Below are 21,109 nucleotides of genomic sequence, written 5' to 3'. Positions count from 1 at the left end.
CCCCAGCACACCTGTCCTCTCATCCCCAGCACACCTGTCCTGTCCCCATCCCCAGCACACCTGTCCTGTCCCCCTGCCCCAGCACACCTGTCCTGTCCCTCATCCCCAACACACCTGTCCTGTCCCCATCTCCCAGCACACCTCTTTCATGCCCCAGCACACGTGTCCTGTCCCTCATACCCAGCACACCTGTCCTGTCCCCATCCCACAGCACACCTATCTTATTCCTTACCTCCTGACCAGCAGGCCTGGTCGTGGGTTCTGCTAGTTTCATATATATATATATATTTTTTTTTTCATAGCTCCAGGTACTCCTCCCTTATACTGAGAAGCTGTACTAGTCAAGCTCACCCAGACAGATTCAGGACCAGAAATCTGCTCTCCCCGTGCCCAGTGTTTCAGACAGAATATTGACAAATGGCTATGTGCATATCCCTAGAGGCCAAGGCTGTGAACACACTCCTGGATAAGGAAACCACTTTGGGAGGCCAACACGGGAGGATCACTTGAGGCCAGGAGTTCGAGACCAGCCTGGCCAGCATGGTGAAACCTCGTCTCTACTAAAAATGCAGAAAATTAGCTGGGCATGGTGGCAAGCACCTGTAATCCCAGCTACTCGGGAGGCTGAGGCAGGAGAATCACTTGGACCTGGGAGACAAAGGTTGCAGTGAGCCAAGATCATGCCACTGCACTCCAGTCTGGGTGACAGAGTGAGACTCCATCTCAAAAACAAACAAACAAACAAACAAACAAAAAACAGAGATTTCAGCTTGTACTTAGGAGCTCCGAGCAGGAAGTCTCTGGGGACAGCAAGGCTTCGGTGTCCCTGTCACACCATCCTGGCGGTTTCCAAGGAACAGATACAGCATCGCAGAGAAGGGTGTCACAGTGAGGGTTCCCCCACCTTGCTCGTCCACGTTCCAGCTTCCCGGCTTTGAGGAAACCCAAGCCTCCCTGGCCAGGTTTCTCATCTGCCCGGTGGGGGCTGGGCAGGCTACTTCCAAGCTCCGTGAGCTGAGCCCCCAGTCCTGTGATTTGGGTGCTGCCCTGCACACCCGGTGAGGCAGCCCAGACGGGGCCCAGCACAACCCAGATGCTCCCGGCAGGAGGCGGTGGATCTCCCACCTCTCTCTGCCCTCTGCCCTGCTGGGCATGGAGCGGGTCTCCCTGGGGAAAGCAGGGCTGTGCCAGAAGGAATGCGTGGAACTGGGCATGTCGGAGCCAAGGGACTCTGGAGTTGGTCCTGGCCAGCCCTGCCTGAGGTGCTGGGTCATGGAAGCCGGAGCCAGTGACTTGCAAGAGCCCCGCGGGTGGTGGGGGTTCCAGCCTGTGTGCGGTGTTGCAATGAGGGAACCCACGCAGAGGCCCATGGTGGTGGATCTCTCCAGCCTGTGTGTGGTGCTGCAATGAGGGAACCCACGCAGAGGCCCACGGTGGTGGATCTCTCCAGTCCGTGTGTGGTGTTGCAATGACGGAGCCCACGTCCACAGGGCCCAGGCTTGGTGTGGCTGGGTCACATCTGCACTGGGCCCTGATCTACAGGGAATCTGAGCAAGTTGAAAGAGCCCCTGAATTAGCAAACGGGTGAATCCACTCACACCCAGCCTAGAGAGGCGACGACTCTAGCAATGGGCAAGGGGTTCATGAAGGGATCAGTGGCACAGTGGATTTATCAACAGATGATTCACAACTAAGCTTTGTGCTTTTGGTTTCACCACAGATACCAGGTTGCCCCGAAAATCCCCTCTTCTGGGGTCTGCCCCTCTGGAGAGCCTCGCCTCCCCCTGCCCCTACCCCTACCACTTACATCTGAGAGACAGCGTTCTGAGGACTCTGCCTTGGACTCTGTCCCGGGGCCTGTCCCTTCCTCCTGTTCTCATGGCCTCATTTCGGGTCCAGGCCCTGCACAGGGCTCACCTGATCTCTGAAAAGCCTTAATTTCCTCCTTCAATCTTTCTCCCACATCCAGGTCAGCACAGCTAAGATCTCAGAGTGCAGGGCTCAGGTCAGAGCTGGGGCTGCTCCCGTGGTCACTGTAACGTCAAACTCTCCATGGTTCCACACAGCCTAATACACAGAGTGCAAAATCTGTCTACCTGGGCAGAAGGCAGATGCTCCCCAAAATCCATGCATTGAAGTCCAACCCCCAGCGCCTGGGAAGGTGTCCTGATTTGGGAAAGGGCCATTGCAGCTGGGCTTAGCTGAGGGGCGGTCACCCTGGAGAATGTGGGCCTAGTCCAATATGACGGTGTCCTCAGAGGCACAGAGACAGGTGCATGGGGGATGACGGCCGCATGGCCATGGAGAGGGAGAAGGGGGAAGGACCACCAGCAACCACTGAAGCCAGAGAGAGGCCGGAGCAGAGCCTCCCTCATAGCCCCACAAGGAGCCAGCCCTGTCGCACCTGGACCTGGGGCTTCTGGCTTTAAGACTGTGAGACAACCCACATCTATTTGTTGGGCTGCCCCGTCCACAGTCCCCTGTTCGGGCCCAGGACGCTGGTGACATCTGTTCAGGCCCGGGACGCTGGTGACACCTGTTCAGGCCCCGCCCCCAGTCCCCTGTTCAGGCCCAGGACGCTGGTGACACCTGTTCAGGCCCCGCCCACAGTCCCCTGTTCAGGCCCAGGATGCTGGTGACACCTGTTCAGGCCCCGCCCCCAGTCCCCTGTTCAGGCCCAGGACGCTGGTGACACCTGTTCAGGCCCAGGATGCTGGTGATGCCTGTTCGGGCCCAGGACGCTGGTGACACCTCCCCATCAGTTCCCTGCACAGCACACCTGAGTCAGTCCCTGGCTTCGGAATATGTTTGCGTATTTCCCCAGGCCAGGCTCCAGGTTTTCCTGTCTTTTTCTCCACCGGTCAAGATCCTAATCACCCTTATGGCCTTGTCCAGCTGCTCCAAATTCCCCAGGCAGGAGTTCTCCTTTAATTTCTACCGGGACTGGGCGCCTCTCGCTTGGGCCCCGTCTGCCTGATTTTGCAGGCGAGTCTCTTCTTTCACTTCCTTCCCTCTCCCTCCTGACTACCTCGCTCAGTGAACCTGCGGGACCTTCGGGCGCATCCATTACACTGTGTTGGGCGCTGGGCACAGGAAATGAGGACCAGGTCGTACCTTCGGGCTTTTCTGAACGAAAAGGCAAAAGCGCACAGAAATGTAACCAGAATGTGGGCAGGCCCCTCCAGTCTGCCCCTTCAGCCCTTCCCTCCCCGCCCGCTGCTCCCGTCGCAGCTTCCCGCCCTCAGGAGCCACTGGGGGTGTCCTCGCACCTGCGTCCACTCCCACTGGAGGGCCCAGGGTGGGATTCCTGATGGACAGAATCGTGCACCCAGAGTCACATGCTGGAGCCCTCACTCCCGTTTCCATCTGAGGAGGTGACAATGAGAAGTTTCCATCTGCACACCGGGAAGAGGGTCCTCTCAGGAAATCATGCCTGGCACTGTGACTCAGGACCTGCAGCCTGTCATTCAGGGACCTGCCACTGTGAGTCAGGGACCTGTAGCCTCCAAAGCTGTGAGGGATCTTCATAACTACTCACTGTTTGGGACAGGAGAGAGCATCGTCACGGGGACCAGACACCAAGGGCCGTGTGGACATCAGGATGGGGTCTAGAAGATGAATGGTGGGTGCCGTGGGTGAGCCTTTTTTTTTTTTTTTTGAGACGGAGTCTCACTCTGTCGCCCAGGCTGGAGTGCAGTGGCCGGATCTCAGCTCACTGCAAGCTCCGCCTCCTGGGTTTACGCCATTCTCCTGCCTCAGCCTCCCAAGTAGCTGGAACTACAGACGCCTGCCACCTCACCCGGCTAGTTTTTTGTATTTTTTTAGTAGAGACGGGGTTTCACTGTGTTAGCCAGGATGGTCTCGATCTCCTGACCTCGTGATCCGCCCGTCTCGGCCTCCCAAAGTGCTGGGATTACAGGCTTGAGCCACCGCGCCCGACTCGGGTGAGCCATTCTGAATGCTGAGACAGGTGCAGAAGGACTTAGGGACGCAGCTGGCAGTGTGACACCCTCCTCCTGGGAAGGTGGCACCCGCAGAGCGAAGGAGCCCCCAGCTCTGGGCTCAGCGCAGCCTCGGCACTCTGCTTGACCCCTCAGCTGCGCCTTCTCAGGCCTGTGGCCTCAGGCATGTGTTCTAGGGCCAGCCTCGCAAAGTCCCACAAACCAAGGAACAAATCAATGGCAGGAATGTATCCTCTCACAGTTCTGGAGGCCAGAAATCCAAGATCAAGGTGCCAGCAGGGCCAGGCTCCCTCGGAAGGAGCCAGGGAGGGACTGACTCCAGGCCTCTCCTGTTTCGAGAATGTCCTCCACCTGTGACCAGTGAGCATAACAGCAGTCACTGCACGGCGTCTCCGCATTCCCTCCTCTCAGGAGGACACGGGTCGTGTTGGATGAGGGAGCACAGTGCTGAGCTCGTTTTGACATGATTACCTGTGCGAAGGCGTCATCTCCACATAAAGTCCCATTCGGAGTCGCCAGGGTTAGGACTCACTCCACTGGGAGACCTTGGCCGGCAGCACGCGCTGGTCATCGGTTTCCTCCTCTGAAAAGGTAACAACGGCCTCTACGTCTTAAGAGTGTAACAAGCATTTAATAAGAAAGGAATGTGAAGTACTGGACTCTGTTCTGAACACAGGAATAGGAATAATTCTCCCAGAGATGCACCCAGACCCACCCGGCTTGTGCTTGCCGATAGCATTTCTGAGCTGCAAACTCCCGCCCCGTCACCAGGAGGAAAGCCCCCAGCGGCGATGCTGCAGACCCCGGCTGACCAGGCCCACAGCAGACACGAACCTCTCTGGCATCCTTTAATCTAATGTTCAATAACTGGACTCTCAACGTCTCCCTTGGGGACGCCTGCCTAACAAGCTGTCGACAACGTGGTTACTCCCATAGGGCACAGCCATGGAAATGAAAATTAATCACAGGCCAGGACGGGCATGTCAAGGCGAACAGGTCGGAGGGAACAGATGTGTCTTACACTGAAATGGATACAGTGAGAAGACAGGCTGACAACGAGCCAGGGAAAGGTGAATGGACACCTTTCCTAAACAACACGGTTAAAGGTGCTTCAGCCAGAGCTCCAGAATGCCCACGTGGGAATGCTTCCTGCTGAAATGGAAACGTCTCACCAAGAGTGGACACAGTCCTGTCCAGATCCAGCCCTGGATACTTCCTGGTCAATAAAAACCCCTGATGTGCACCACTGATTGAGTCAGAGCAAATAAAGTGAGTTATGGAAGCCGAACGACGGGCACTCTGAGGGCAGTCGAGCAGACAGAGCTCCAGACAGAGTGCGGTCCAGCTCACACCGGAAGCCTCAGGGCTCCGCCGCCCACGGCCAGAGGCGAGCACATCACAACATCCTGGACGGTGCCCTCCTCCAGGGACCCTTCCAGCAAAGCATGGAACCCATGAGGTTATCAGATGCCTGTAGCCCTGGTAACACAAAGATATTTATACCACCCCCATCAGTACAAGCTACCACACTGCAAGTTGCAAACCCATTTTTGTTTTCAGTTATGCTCATACAGATTCATCTTCAAATGGGCAGGAGCTTTGGGAGTTTTTTCCAACATCAGAAATTCATATGTTCATCCATTTTATTCTCCTATCTGATGTCCTGTGATCAGTAAAGTGTATTTTCCAGGCAACTGACTGGGGTCAGAAATGTCAGCTGGGGAACAGAGGGAATATATTTGCCTTACAATGCATTCAAGATGTTACAGGAAATGAATAAATGCTGATTCACTTACTCAAAACAATGAATATTCAACTTTATACTCTAACCCAGGAATAGACTACGAACTTCCTCCAGAGTGGGAAGCCCCTCTGGGGCTTGTATTTCCAGAGAGAGGAGTGACGCGCTTGAACCCTGGACCTGCCTATGGGCTACAGTCACAGGCACGTTCTGCCACCATCCTGTTCTGCGCCCAACAGGCTTCTCCTGGCAGCGACTTTCCCTGGTAACGATGTCAGGAAATAGTGCCGCATTGGGTTAATCTTGAGGGGCAAAGAAAGCTTGCTCTCCCATCTTTTGTGGAGGGATTTAGCAAAGCCAAAGAATGTGGCTTCTTGGTATCTGACAAGTTTTTAACCAGGTACAAGAGGGAGATACTTGTTATTTATAGTTATAATTGTCTTCTATGAAGATGGTCTCCAGGATCTCTGCAGAGAGTGGATGGTGGTTTTGTTAGGTGGACCCCCTCATAAACCCTGTTGATACATGAATGCAGATAGGGAGCCTGGTCTGAAGTGTCGGCTGGACAGACTTGAGTTGTTATGTGCAAGGGAGTCAGAAGCATTGGGAATTCCTGCCTAGTGTTAGAGAAGGGGATGTCAGGAGGTGAGGGAGAGAGAAAGATAGGGAGATGGATGGGCAAAGACTGGGTGTTCTGCATAGAGACTTGGAGAAGGTGAGAAATCCCTGGGGTTAGGCTTCTAGGAACTTGGGATTCGGCTTCTAGGAACTTGGGATTCAAGATGGTGGACAAAAAGCATCCACTCAGCACACGCTGTGTCCAGGGCCCATTCCATTGTAGTTCAGTTGTAAGGAATGGAATAAAGTAATAAAAGCAATAAGGACAGGAGGGAGAAACAATGGCAGATCAGGGAGCTTGACTGAAGCTGAGGAGATGAAAAGATAAGAGAGTGTCAGGTGGATGAGTAAGTCAAACAGAGGACACACATCTCAGAAAACACCAGGGGTCAGGGAAGGGCAATGGGATGTGCACAGCTGGCTCTCTGGAGGACTAAGGAAGGGCAGGTCCTCCAGGCCAGAAGAGGAGAATTCCATGAGAAACTGAGGCACTGTCTTAGGAGAGTACAGCTTCTCTGTGCGTGCCAGTGCCTGAGAAAGGCAGATGCCTCATTGACCTGGCCTTTTGCTCCCAAATACAAATTAACAACCAACGGGGCTTTCTGTGCCATCAACAGAGACAACCGATGTGAACAGAACCAACAAGTGATTCAGCATGGAAGACAAATGATCCATGAAACATGAGAACAGAACTCCGGAAACATCTGAATGACACAAAATCAATGCTCCTGGGTTACTAACAAATAATTTTTAAAAGCTTCTATGAAAACTGAATAATAAAAGAATAAGAAAATATTTCTGAGTATTATCTATGTGATGGAAGGAATGTTTTAGATAAAGGAGTTAAATAATAGAGTAAGGGTAATTAAATATTGTATTTGGAAACTTGAAGATAAAAGCCAGATTCTTTCTCAGAACAAGGATTAAGACAAAGGGGTGAAAAACATGAAGGGAAGTTGAAGGAATGCAATCAGTCAAGCTTGGAACCTGATCTCCTTCTCACAAGGACATTAGGAGAGAACAGAAAACGGGATAGAAAAACAATCAAAGACATGACACAAGAAAAATGTCAAGCTGAAGAAAGGCAGAAATCCTTAAGCTGAGAGCACTCATTAGGTGTGGAGCAGGATCAATGGAAAATGAAGTGCACAAGATCATATTCTGTTTAAATTCAGACTTACAAGAATAATCAACTAGAAGATACCAAAAGTGTCCAGAAAGAGGCCAGGCTCAGTGGCTCACATCTATAATCACAGCACTTTGGGAGGCCAAGGCGGGCAGATCACCTGAGGTCAGGAGTTGGAGATCAGCCTGGCCAACATGGTGAAACCTTGTCTCTACTAAAAATACAAAAATTAGCCAGGTGTGGTGGCACATGCCTGTAATCCCAGCTACTCAGGAGGCTGAAGCAGAAGAATCACTTGAACCCGGGAGGCAGAGGTTGCAGTGAGCTGAGATTGAGCCACTGCACTCCACCCTGGGCAACAAGAGTGAAATTACATTTCAAACAAAAAATAAAAAGTGTCCAGAAAGAACCAAAAAGTATTACGTACAAAAACAGGAACCAGATCTGCAAACATCTCACTATACAAACTACCATACCCTTAAGGGAGAAAAAGAGAAACAACTTCGAAGTGATGAGGAAGAGTGATTTTGAACCCCAAATTCACAAACTATTAGTAAGTGTGAGAAGGGGAAAATGAAGGCATTTTCAGACCAACTGAGAATAATAAAATTTACCTTACACATTGACATTGATTTTAAAAGACCAATTTTCTTCAGTAAATCATACAAGGAATCTAGAAAACAAGGATGACGTGGGATTGATTTAAGAAGAAATGGAATTAATCCAGGAATTCAGTGGTGAAGAGACCAGGAGGACAGCTGGGCAGGGATCCTAGAAATCAGTCTGGAAGAGGCAGTCAGAGCCCCTGGAAGACACTCTTCAAAGAGGAAGCACATTCCGTCCAAAAAGCTTCATGATGGAAGACCCAGAGGAACGGGGCTATGTCAGGAAAGCATGCGTTGTCTGCAAGAAACCCTGAGAAAACAAATAACTAGTTGGAAACCCTGAGAAAACAAATAACTACAAAATACTCACCATCCACATGCATTGGCTCCCATTCCCTCTGGCCCTGCTCCAGCCCCTGCCCCTCATTGCTTCCTCTCTGCTGGATTTTTTTCACAGCTATAAAAATATGCTGTTTTCCTCCTATCTCCAAAAAAATCCTCCCACTTTACTTCACTTTCTCCCTCATTTAGTGCCCTGTTTCTCTGTTGGTGTTTATATCAGAACCCCCTAACACGCTGCCCCCACTTGCTGTGTGCTTTTCCTCCTCGCTCCTCTTGAATCCACTCTTCTGCCCCCTCGCCTATGCTGGTAATGACAAGGTCCCAGGGACCTCTCCATTACGAAATCCAACTGTGAGTTCTTCATGTTCCTCTTCCCAGGTCTACCAGTGGCATGTAGCACAACCTTGCCCTCATCTTTGAAATCCTTCCTTCCTGTAACACCTGAGGCCCCCACTTCCTGGCATTCATCCTGCCTCGTGTTTCTTCCTTAGTCTCACTCTGCCCTGACATCACCCGACCCGTAACATGGGAATAGCACATGGCCCCGGGCTTGGACTTTCTTGTTGTCCTGTCCTCTTCCACTTCCCTGCTGATTCAATTAGGCAGAGTTCTCCAGAGAAATAAAACCAATAGGACGGATGTGTAGATAGATGATAAATAGATTGAGATAGACGGAAAGATATCTGTTATAAAAAATTAGCTCATGTGATTATAGAGGCTGAGGAGTCCCACGATCTGAAGCTGTTAAGCTGGAGTCCCAGGAGAGCCCAGGGTTCAGTGCCAGTCTGAAGGTAGCAGGCTTGAGGCCTCAGAAGAGCTGGTGCTTCCATTTCAGACCAAGGGCAGGAAAAGACCAACGTCCCAGCTCCACAGAGAGGCAGGAGGAAGTCCCTCTTCCTTGGCTTTTTTGTTACACTCAGATCACCAACTGCTTGAGCGAGGCCCACTCATATTGGGGAGGGCAATGGGTGAGTTCAGTCCACCATTCAAATGTTCATCTCATCCAAAACACCCTCAGAGACACATCTGGAAATAACACTCAATGAAATATCTGGGCAGCCCATGGCCCAGTCAACACAAAATTAGCCACAACAATTCACTTCTTGTCAATGTGGAACCTGTACACATCTCCTCAAAGCATACTTAATCTCAAAATGAAGATAATCGTAAGGTCATAATTCTGCCTATCATGATATAACTGTCCTGAGTACAACCAAAAATGCACTAGCTTCTTCCCGCAAAAGAAAGCAAAGTCCTTGGGTGATGTTTTGGCTTCTATTTGATATCCCATGATTTAAATAGTATAATGTAAAATTAACAAGACTTAATACTATGATATAAAGTCAACACATCATATGTTACATAAGGTAATGAGTGAAGAGAAAACTTAGGTATTTATATATACACATATATAAATTAATCTTATTAAGGTCATAAGGAAAAATTACAACCTTATTATTGTCTTTATTTTGAGATTAAGTATGGCTTTAGGAGATGTGTATGGGTGCCAAGTTGACAAGAGGTGGGCTCGTGGATAACTTTATGCATCAACTTGACTGGGCCATTCATACACACACACCACACACACACTCTCACACACACACATATACTCACACACACACACACACTCTCACACTCATAACAAAATAAGGAGAAAATCCTCATGAAGAATACAGCCCTCATTCCTATAACTGGTCCCATGGTCATAGCTGGTATTTACAACACATGACTGGTAAGTGGTCCCACGATTATAGCTGGTATTTACAACGACTTTCTTCTACTACCCACTCTGTGTTCCCTTTGCTGTTAGCAAGCACCTTGGCTGCTCATGGTTCTTTACCTATGGAGTGACTCAAACCTTCATTCTTGAGGGTTCTGGGCCATGTGTAGTCCTATCTGGATTAGGCTGAGTTTTCCACTGACCTGAATCACAGGGCAGGGTAATACTAAGAGACAGCCTCAGAAATCTCCTGTATTCCAGACACAGTCTTCCTTACCTCCACTGTGGAATAGTATAGGCCAATTTCCTCTTAGAAGCCAGGATCCATCACCCCAGCTGCACAGGGACTCGCTTTTTTGCATACGGATTCAGAAGCAGAAGGAGCCTGAAGTGGCAGAGCATTGGTCTTCACTTCCGGGTCAACGGAATCAGTGCTGTGTCTCCTGGTGGAAGCATGCCTTTCTTTGTATTTTTTGTCTTAACTTACAGTCCAGTGGGATTAGGGCTGTGTCTCCTGGTGGAAGCATGCCTTTCTTTGTATTCTTTGTAACTAAGGACTCTAGGTTAGCAGAGCGTAAAGTTGGAAGCAAAAATGTTGTCAACGGGTCACTAGGGGTGATAGGGAGTGCCACTCCTATTTCCACCTCTTGATTCCTGGAGCATGATTCTGGCTCTAGGAGAAAGGGTGCCATTATCGGACACAGATTCAGAACACACACAGCGTTCTGGAGAACCCTGCCCCAGCCCACAGGGTACTGCCACCTAGCTGGTGCTGTAACTGCATCTTCTAAAGCCATTCCATGGTTCCATCAAGCCAGCTGCCTCAGGATGGCAGAGAACACAGTAAGATCCTGAATTCCAGGAGCATGGGCCCATTGTTAACACTTCTTTTGTTGCGAAGTGAGTTCCTTGATCAGAAGCAATGCTGTATTCTGTAAGCTCATGGATGGTAGGTGTGGCAGAAGTGTAGCATTCAGGGAAGGAAAATGCATACCTACAGTATCTATTCTAATAAACACAAAATACTGCCCCTTCCATGATGGACTCGATCCAATGTAATCCCACCCCATGCAGCTGACTGATCACCCTGGGAGTGGTGCCACACTGGGGGCTCAGGGTTGGTCTCTGCTGCTAGCAGACTGCCCACGCAATGGCTGTTGCAGTGAGTGAAAGTCCATGTCACTGAGCCCATGCATATCCTCCACCCCTGCCACCAAGGCCACTTGGTTCCTGAGCCCACTAAATAATGACAGTGGTGGCTGGGGAAAGAGGCTGAGTGGCATCCACACAACGGGTCATCCTATCCACTTGATTACTAAGCACCCACTCTGCTGAGGCACCCTTTGGTGAGCGTTCACATGGGACGCAAATGTCTTTATGGTTATTTTGTTATTTTTGTTACCCACTAAGAGAGGTTTATGCATGTATCTTTTCCCTACATTTTCTTGTTTCCAATTTTCTAATCATGTTCCTTCCAAGTTCCTGACCATCCAGCCACACCACTGGCTGCAGCCCATACACGGATATGAAAGCATACATCTAGAATTTCTCCTTCTAAGCAAAGTGCACAACCACATGCACTGCCTGGAGTTCTGCTGACCAGGCAAGTTTCCCTTCACCGTGTGCTTTAGGGACGTCCCCGAAAGGGGCTGCAGTGCTGCTGTTGACTCGCGGGTGATGCCTGCATGTGGTGAAGAACCATCTGGAAGCCAGGCTCTAGCCTTGCTTTCCTCTCTCAAATGATCACAGGGAACTCTCGGTGGGGACACAGGTGCAGGCTGAGACAGAAGGCAGTGGAGTAGGGGTGGGGACTGTGGGCATTTGGGCCACTTCTTTACATAACTTACTTGTGCCCTCAGGGCCTACTGCGCTGGATCCCAGGCACGCGCCTTCCATTTGAGGACAGAGTGTCACTGTGCATGCTCAACTTTACAGCTTGGTGGGTCAGATACTCTAGATATGAATGTTCTGTCCCTGAATGCAATGCTTCTGCCAAAACTACCATCCATGTTCTTACAGAATGCGTTATCTGCCATCGTGTATTCATGCAGCATTGCTTCTCATCAAGGGACTCATTTCACAACAAAAGGTATCATAAGCTTATAATAATCCACTGTCATTTTCCAAGAGCCTGTTTTCTGCACAAGCCAAATAGAAGAGTTGAATGGAGATGTGGGAATCGCCATCCTTGCCTTCAAGCCTTCGATGGTGGTGCTAATCTCTGCTATCCCTCCAGTTCATGAAGGGCAGCTCAGATCACATAGCAACCTGCTGAGTCAATAGCTTAGCATTCAGGCTGGGGGCAGTGGCTCATACTTGTAATCCCAGCACTTTGGGAGGCCAAGGCACATGAATCACTTGAGGTCAGGAGTTTGAGACCAGCCTGGCCAACATGGCAAAACCCTGTCTCTACTAGAAATACAAAAATTAGCCAGATGTGGTGGCACACACCTGTAATCCCAGTTACTCAAAAGGTTGAGACAGGAGAATCGTTTGAACCCAGAAGGCAGAGGTTCCAGTAAGCTGAGATCGTGCCACTGCATTCCAACCTGGGCAACAAAGTGAGACTTCATATCCAAAAAAAAAAAGCTTAGCATTCTGTCTGCTAGGGCCCATTAGCAGGCCAACAGCTGGTACTCGAAAGGGGAATAATTATTCACAGAGGATGACAAGGCTTTGCTCTACAATCCTAAGGCCTTGCACTAAGATTCACCTACAGGGCCCTGTCCAAGGCTCCCCAGGGCATCCCTGTCTGCCACTGACACCTCAAGCACTGCTGGCTCTGCTGGGTCAAGTGGCCCAAGTGGCCCAAGTGGCAGAGCAGCTGACACAGTAACCTGCACCTGTTGCAGTGCCATCTCCTGCTCTGGGCTGCACTCAAAACCATCAGCTTTCTAGGTCACTCAGTAAATGGGCTGGAACAGCACACTCACGGGAGGAATGTGTTGCCTTCAAAATCCAAGTAGGCCTGCTAAACATGGTGCCTCTTTCTTGGATGTAAGAGGGGCCAGATGCAACAAGCCTTTCTCCACCTTACAAGGGCTCTCTTGACAGGCCCCACAACACTGGACCCCTAGAAATTTCACTGACTTAGAAGGCCCAGAATTTTTGTCAGATTTATTTTCCACCATTGAAACATAAATGTCTCACCAATAATTGTAAGGTAGTTGCTTCTTCTAACTCACTAGGAACAACCAGCACAATGTCAATGTAATGGGCCAGTGTGACATCGTGTGGAAGAAAAAGATGAACAAGATCCCTGGAAACAAACCATGACACAGGGCAGGAGATGGGACAGACCCCTTCAGTGGGACAGTGAAGGTCACTGCTGGCCTTACCAGCCGAAAGCAGACTGCCTATGAACAGAGGTGGAGAAAGAGGCTCTTGGTAGATCAGTAGCTGCATGCCAGGGAATGTGTTAGTTTGCTTAAACAGAGAAACCATATCTGCTACAGCAGATGCAACTACAGCCACCACCTGGTTAAGTTTATAAGAATCCACTGTCATTTTCCAAGAGTCTGTCTCTGCGCAAGCCAAATAGAAGAGCTGAATGGAGATGTGGTGGGAATCACCACGCCTGCATGCTTCAGGCCTTTGATGGTGGCGCTAATCTCTGCAGTCCCTTCAGGGATGTGGTGTTGCTTTTGACTTACTTTTTTCCTTTCACCAATACTTTGAGAAATAAGATAGTAAGGGGAATTTTTGAAGGACGATCCCTTCTGATAATCACTTCTGTGATCTCTTCTCTACAGACCAGACCTTACAGTGAAAACTGCATCTACTCAATTAGAAAACCTAAATGCAGCAGGAGTAATTGGATCCCAGGGTGGCAGGAGACAAGGGGAGGACCCAACTGCTAGAGGCATGGTGGGCAGGGTTCTCATGATGAATAGCAGAGTCAAAGAAGCAACCAGAACTGTCTGAATGAAGCAGACCTATGGCATTGTTGAGTTAATTACGGCATTTCTGGAAATGAAATAGGAAACCTATTGAATTCTTACTTGATCTGTATAAGCAGAAAAGCTTTAGGTCAAATGAACAAAGGTCTAACTTGAATAAAAAATGGAGAATCACGGCTCCTCAATTAACTCTCAGACTTGAGCCAATTTGCAGACCTAGAAACTCCGAATGAAGAGGAAGCCACATCCCCTTAAAGAAGTACCCCAGTAACATACCGAAAATTTATACTGCTAATCTTTCTCCCAGTCTTCCCCCAAAGAGACCTATCATTTTCTTCCAAAGTAACTGTGCACTGGTGAAAAGGAAATAATTAAACCTTTTAGGGACTACTAGACATGGCTCTGAACAGACATTAATTCCAGGAGAACTTAGATGTCACTGCGGTCACTGATACTTTGAGAAATAAATTTGTGAGGAATGTTTTCTGAACCCTCCATGTGTGGGTGAGTAGATTTTAAATGACAAATCCACTCTAATATACCAATATCTCTAAGCCTTTTGAATCTCTTCCTCTGTGTTAGACCCAGGCAGGCCTGAGATTTTCACTTCACTCACTGACATCTAGCCCCACATACTAAGAGAGCCCTTTGTCACTTCCCAATCTCCAGCATTAAATGTAGAACCTCTGCTTACTGAGTCCATATCAATAAATTGTGGTTGGTCCAACTTTAGGTTCCTCCACAATTATTCCACACCCTTAATATCCATTTCCACAGTGCTCCCTGGATTTCAGTCTGTGCAAATTAGAAAACCTATGTAGTTCTCTTGGACAGTAGTGTGCTGCTTCATGGGGCACGCTTTGAATCTCACCTTTGGGGGTCTGCAGGGACTTGAGTCTGGTGATTGGTCCAGAAGCAAAACAAAAGATGGGTGGTGATAGTGGTGGCCCCTAAGAAGTCAGAATTGTCTTGCATGGCAACTGCCTCAGGAAAAGTCATCACCACGTCCTTGGGCAAAGAAAGGTTAAGCCCCTCAGACAGAGGTAGAATGGCTGATGCCACTGAGGGTGGAGAGGCCATTTCCACTGCGGGTGGGAAGGCCATGTTTGTTGGCAAAAAGACTCATCAGAATTTAGGAGATCAATGTCCCCAGCTTCACCAGGGTCTTCCCACACATCCTTGTCCTAGCTTACAGGATTCCATTCTTTCCCATTCAATGACCTCATTTTAACAGTAGACATCCTAAGAGGCTGAGAGTTCAACTTGGGCTGTAATTCATCCAGGTACAGGATGAGATTCTGGGTTTGATTTTCAGTCATCTGAACCCTGTAGCTACAGGAGATGAAGGTCTCCTTTAGGGCGCATATAGAAGCTTCAGATCATTTATCTGGGGCGTGAGTTGGGAATTTGAATCCTTGAGCTCATTCTTTTTGTTCCCCATTTTGTCCAGTGACATTAGAAGCAACCAGCCAATCTCACTCTATTTGTTCATTTTCCAAACATGCTTGAAAGTATCATATTCACTGTTATTCAGATCGTTGCTTCTTATCAGCGCTTGACTAGGAGGATCCAGTGGAGATATTTTGCATGTCTTTATTTTCAAATCATGCCATGGACCGCCAGTGCTCTCTTTACCACTGGAAAATAGAATAGAATCATTAGCATCTCTAACTCTAATAAGATTAGAGAGCCAATTCTAGAAATACCAGAACCAATTCAGAAAACTCAGTCTTAAAATTCTCTTTCATATATAGATGGAATTGGCTCATAAAATTCTGAAGGCTGAGGAGTTCCAAGATCTGCAGTGAGCAAGCTGGGGGCCCAGGAGAACTGAACCCAGATCTTCCACCACTGCTGCCACACACTGGCCCAGGCCACCACCACTTCTTGTCTGGAATGCTCTACCATCCTCCTTCTTCCACCCTTGCTCATGTTCCACATCCCCCTCCCAATTTATTATCTCCATAGCAGAGGGAGTGCTCTGATTTAAAAATATAAGTCAGACAATAAGACCGCCTTGTTAAACAGTTCAGTGATTTCCAGTAATATTCGACTGAAATCCAAATTTCTCAGCATGGCCTTCAAGGCACTGCACTCTGATCACTTGATCTCACTTCTCCTATCACCACCCCCTTGGGGCCCATTTCAGCCTCAGGAGTTGCCTGACCACCGTGACCACACAGCAGGCAGCCTCAGAGCTGTTGCCCATGCTGCTCCTGAGCCTGAAGGCACTTTCCCCCGATATCCAAATGGCTTGTTCCTTCTCTGTCTTCCTGAAGTCTCCGCACAGCTGTCACCTTCCAAGTGAAGCCTTCTCCTCTTCCTTGTTCGGGTGACAATGGCCTTGCCTCTGGCTTCCCCCCGCCACCCAACGGTTCCACGTGCTCTCTGTCCCTAGAACATAAGCTCCAGGGATGGGGTGTTCTGTCTGCTTGTTGACCATGACACAGCCATTTCTGACTCAATTAATATCTGTTGAGTGAATAAAACAGCACATAAAGCAAAGTAAAATTCGACATGGTTTTGAGCAGCAGAAAAAGTATAAGGAAAGAATATCCACTTAACAGCAGAAATGCTTCCCTTTAAGCAGTCTAGTTTGAACACAGTCTCAAGCTACTTAATTATGCAGGGAAATAATTTTATAAAAGGATAAAATATAAATGACATTTTTAGTGTTTAAAATCAGCATAAGGAACATTTCAGTCATTGCATAGAAAGGAAAGAGACAGCTACATGCTTTAATCAACTAGAAGGAAGGCTCTGACAGAGCTGTGAGGTGGGAAGGAAGGGAGGAGAGTGGGGAACGCAGGTTGGCTCATTTCCTTTTGGTATAATGCGGGGAAGCAATAGGCATAGTCTACAGGTGAGGCCTCGAACAGAGCCATGATCAGATTTGAGAAGTGCTAAGAAGGGGGCAGTGACAGGCAACGTAAATGTTAAATTCCCGAACTTTCACGTGTCGGTGGATAACTGCATAAAAGTGATATATCCAAAGGCAGAAGGATTCATTCCCTGTAGAGGGCAATTGAGCACTGTGTGTCGAAGGAACAGGTGCACAGGTGCACAGATACACCCTTCGCCTGTGAACCCCTGCCCTGCAATGCCCTTGCCCTATCCTATGTCCTTGCAAACACATGCATTGATGTGCAAACGGCACCTGGAGCAGCTCAGATTCCAACGACGAGGGGCTGGTGGGAAAACCTGTAGCCCACAGGGCCATGGAATGCTACGGAGTTTACAAAAGAAGGAGCAGCGTCTCCAGGTGCCCAGATGGAAAGTTTTCTAAAATCAGCTGCTAAGTGAAAAAGCAAGGTCCTAAACAGTGTCTACATTGTGCTATCTTTAGTGTTAAAAAAAAAAAAAAAAAGGCTGAAAGAGCCGGGCGCAGTGGCTCACGCCTGCAATCCCAACACTTTGGGAGGTCGAGGCTGGTGGATCACCTGTGGTCGGGAGTTTGAGGCCAGCCTGTCCAACATGGAGAAACCCCATCTCTACTAAAAATACAAAATTAGCTGGGCTTGGAGGCATGCGCCTATAATTTCAGCTACCCGGAGGCTGAGGCGCTTGAACCTGGGAGGCGGAGGTGGTGGTGAGCCGAGATTGTGCCATTGCACTCCAGCCTGGGTAACAAGAGCGAGACTCCGTCTCAAAAAAAAAAAAAAAAAAAAAAAAGGCTGAAAACAGGAAGGTCTACTTCTATTTTCTTTTGTGCGCATAAACTCCCAAAGGACACATGGAGGACCAGGAGACATGACTGCCTCTGGGAGTGGGAAAGGGGCAGACAGGCGCACAGGGGAGAAGGGAGTCACCGCGTAGCTCTGAATAATCTTTGGTTTTTAAACTGTGTTGATGTATTATCTATGAAAACAATTAGAATCAGTGGGCCTGCATATTAGTGGTATCTATGCACTATTCTGAATCATGGAAGTGCTCAGAAGAAGAGCTGAAAGCCAGAAACAAAAGGCGCTGGAACCAGACACTGGAACCGTGGGAGAGACTTGAAAGACGGAAAACCTTCGCTTTTCGTTGCATGACCCTTTTCACTGGCTGAGATTTTTCTGCACCCATGTTCGTGATTAGTAAGTTTAAAACATTAGATTTGCTAAAAAACAGGGGTATCTGATACGTGATGTTTTCTGCGATGTTCCCTGTGACCCACAACACTTCCCTGAAGGATTCGCTGTGCACAAACGCCCCACCTCTGTGGCTGTCAGAGAGACATCAAGAAGGTACCAGCACAGCTGCAGGATGAGGGACAGCCAATGGCAGCCGCCAGAGCTGGTGTCAGACTCAGAGGTGAAGCTGGGGGGCTCCCAGCAGGATGCAGAGAGTCTTGGGGTGCCCCAGGCTTCCCCAGGGCTCAGGTGGGGGATCAGCTATGGGAACCTAGGCCTCCATGGGCGAATGGCCCGGGAGAGGAGGGAAGGTCCACAGCTTCTCTGAGGTTCTTCGGGAGGTGGGGGGAGTCCTCACTGTACTCCCTGAGACTGAGGTCAGCGTGGGAACTAAGTTTGCTCACAGAGTGAATCACACTGGAATTAAGTGCTACATTTTTGGTTTTATACAATAGAAAAATTGTTCCTTATTTCCTTCAAAGAAAACAAATTTGTGGCTGACTACTTAGCAGAGCTTGTCCCGTCGTCGTCGCGAGGCTGTTTGCCCTTGGGAAGGAGGGGTGGCCCGTCCCTGGCCCTGCAGGCATCCGCGCAGCCAGATGGTCACCCACACGTTTCCTTAGGCATGGGATCCAAACACCAGACGTGCATGGAGCCTGGCGGGCCTTGGACTCTGCGTGAAAGGAAGGCTGTTCTCAGGCCTGCGGTGCACGGCCTGCCAGGGCGGGCGCATTGGGGAGCTCTTGGCCGCCGGCCCTTCATGGCTGGGTCTCTCTCTAGACGTTCCTTCATGGGCCCCTCACCACCCTGCATACCCGGCCCAGCAGCTCTGCACTGTGGGCAGGAGGGGACCTGGTTCTAGAAGACCTTCCATTGTGCTGAACCCAAGGCCCTGGGCGAGCTCCCCACCACCCCACCCCCACCTCCTTTCCTGGAGTGGCCAGAGCCAGTAAGTTCCACCAGTATGTTCCCTGCCCGCTGCTGGGAGGCAGTTAGGCCTGTGGCTGCTGGAGTCAGATGGCTGAGTCTGGCCTCTCCATGTGAGCTGGGCATGCATTTTCTCACCCCCAAAGCAGTAACGATGTTATCGACCTCACAGTGATTATTATCTTATTTTTCGATGAAGTAGGTTTTGATGTAAGGAAAATGCTCAAAGCAGCTGCAGGCACACACAGCGAGCTGCCGTAAACAGCCACGGCAACAGATTCTCTTATGACGGGTCTGAGCACGTGGCCCTGCTTCGGGACTGGACGAGCGTTCACCAGCTTCCGCCGGCCTGCGACAGGTCTCCTTTCACAGACGAGGGGGGTCAAGATAAGGGCAGGAAGGTGACATCCTCCTCACAGAACATGCACATCACAAAGCCATGGGTGGCCAAGGCAGTCGGCTCCAGGGAAAGGCAGGCAACATGACTGTGGACAGAGGACAAGGTCAGAGATGGGGAGCAGCGGCCGGTCTTGGGGCAAAATGTGGACAAGGAGCACCACTGCGTCGCTCCAGGTCACCAGGCAGCGGCCTGCTTCAGGCTGGAGAACTCATGCCTGCTTGTGGAAAGTGATCGTAGCCCCAGATAGCTCAGGGCTGTGAGCAGGGCCCGGCTTGCTCCCCCAAAATGCCATCTCTGTAGATCAAACCTTGAAGCTGGTGTGAAACACGTTATCCACCAGACCGTCCTTTCCAGTTATTGTTGTAAAATATAGTTACTGTTTTTTCCAATTTCTGCAGAAAACTACATTCCTCTATTCTCACATGTGAAGTGTGAGATCATAATCTTTATGTAGAGAAGAAACTGGAGAAGCTGTAGTGGAGGGACATTCTTGGCACCCAGCTGAGGACCACGGCATCCATACAGGTGAATTAGGACAGTAAGGGGCACCATGGCATCTGTGCAGGTGACCTGGGACAGCGAGGGGGCACTGCAGCATCTATACAGGTGACCCAGGACAGCAAAGGGCACCGTGGCATCTGTGCAGATGACCTGGGACAGCAAGGGGCACTGTGCCATCCGTGCAGGTGACCAGGCACAGTGAGTGGCACCGTGGCGTCTGTGCAGGTAAATTGGGAAAGCGAGGGTTACCATGGCGTCCGTGCACATGACCTGTGACACATGCCCACAAGAAAAGGGTTTGTTCTGGGCACGGCTACAGGGCAGGCCAGGGGACCTGTCTGTCCTCCCTGCCACGAGGGTCTTGATTTCCTAGCGTTTTCTGGGTCTCTATTTTAAGCATCTCTCCTGATTGTACCTGAAAGTTTTCTTTTAAATCCAGAAACTATTAATCACTGAATGATTCACTGAGAAGTACTGAACCATAATTATGGAATGAATCATACGCAATTTAATAACGATTTAACTCAAATATTTATAAAAATGTGCTCATAGCGACAGTGTGGTTCTGATATTTAGCCAGGCGGGTGAAGAGAAATGTCCCTGCTTTGACCTGGGCCGGGTCGTCCGTCCTGCCTGAGCTCTGTGCCAGGGTAGAGCTCCGAATCTTCTGCCTGGAAAGTGAATAATTCACCGCCAGGCTCTGGAAGCCGAGCCGGGGAAGAGGCCGGGCTTTGGCTCACATCCCTACCGGTCTCACAGGACCTCCCTGTCCACCCTGGCTCTGACCATTCCCATCGACTCACCTCCAGAAGCCGCTGAGGCCTAGGCGAGGGGGGCATCCAGGCAGAGCTCACCAGCACTCCCGGGCGTAGCCAGCTCTTCACACATGCCGGAGGCGGCTGGGCCTCCAGGTCTTGAGCCTGGAAGAATTTTCTACTTCAAGTCACATCGGGGCTCAGCTTCCCCCGCCGCAGGCTCAGAAACCCCGTCTGCTTTCCAAAAAGTTTGTGGGTGTCATTTTCTCTTCTGTCACCCCCATCCTGGTAGGCACATACCTTAAACCATTCCCTTGACTTGAATAGGCCGTTTTCAGAGAGGAAATGTAGAGTTAGGTTTAATCCACAACCTTGGCCCTCCAGTTTCTTGGGGTTTA

This window comes from Mandrillus leucophaeus, unplaced genomic scaffold, assembly GCF_000951045.1.
Source record: "Mandrillus leucophaeus isolate KB7577 unplaced genomic scaffold, Mleu.le_1.0 Scaffold6, whole genome shotgun sequence".
Lineage (NCBI taxonomy): Eukaryota > Metazoa > Chordata > Mammalia > Primates > Cercopithecidae > Mandrillus > Mandrillus leucophaeus.
Note: the sequence above shows the minus strand (reverse complement) of the source record.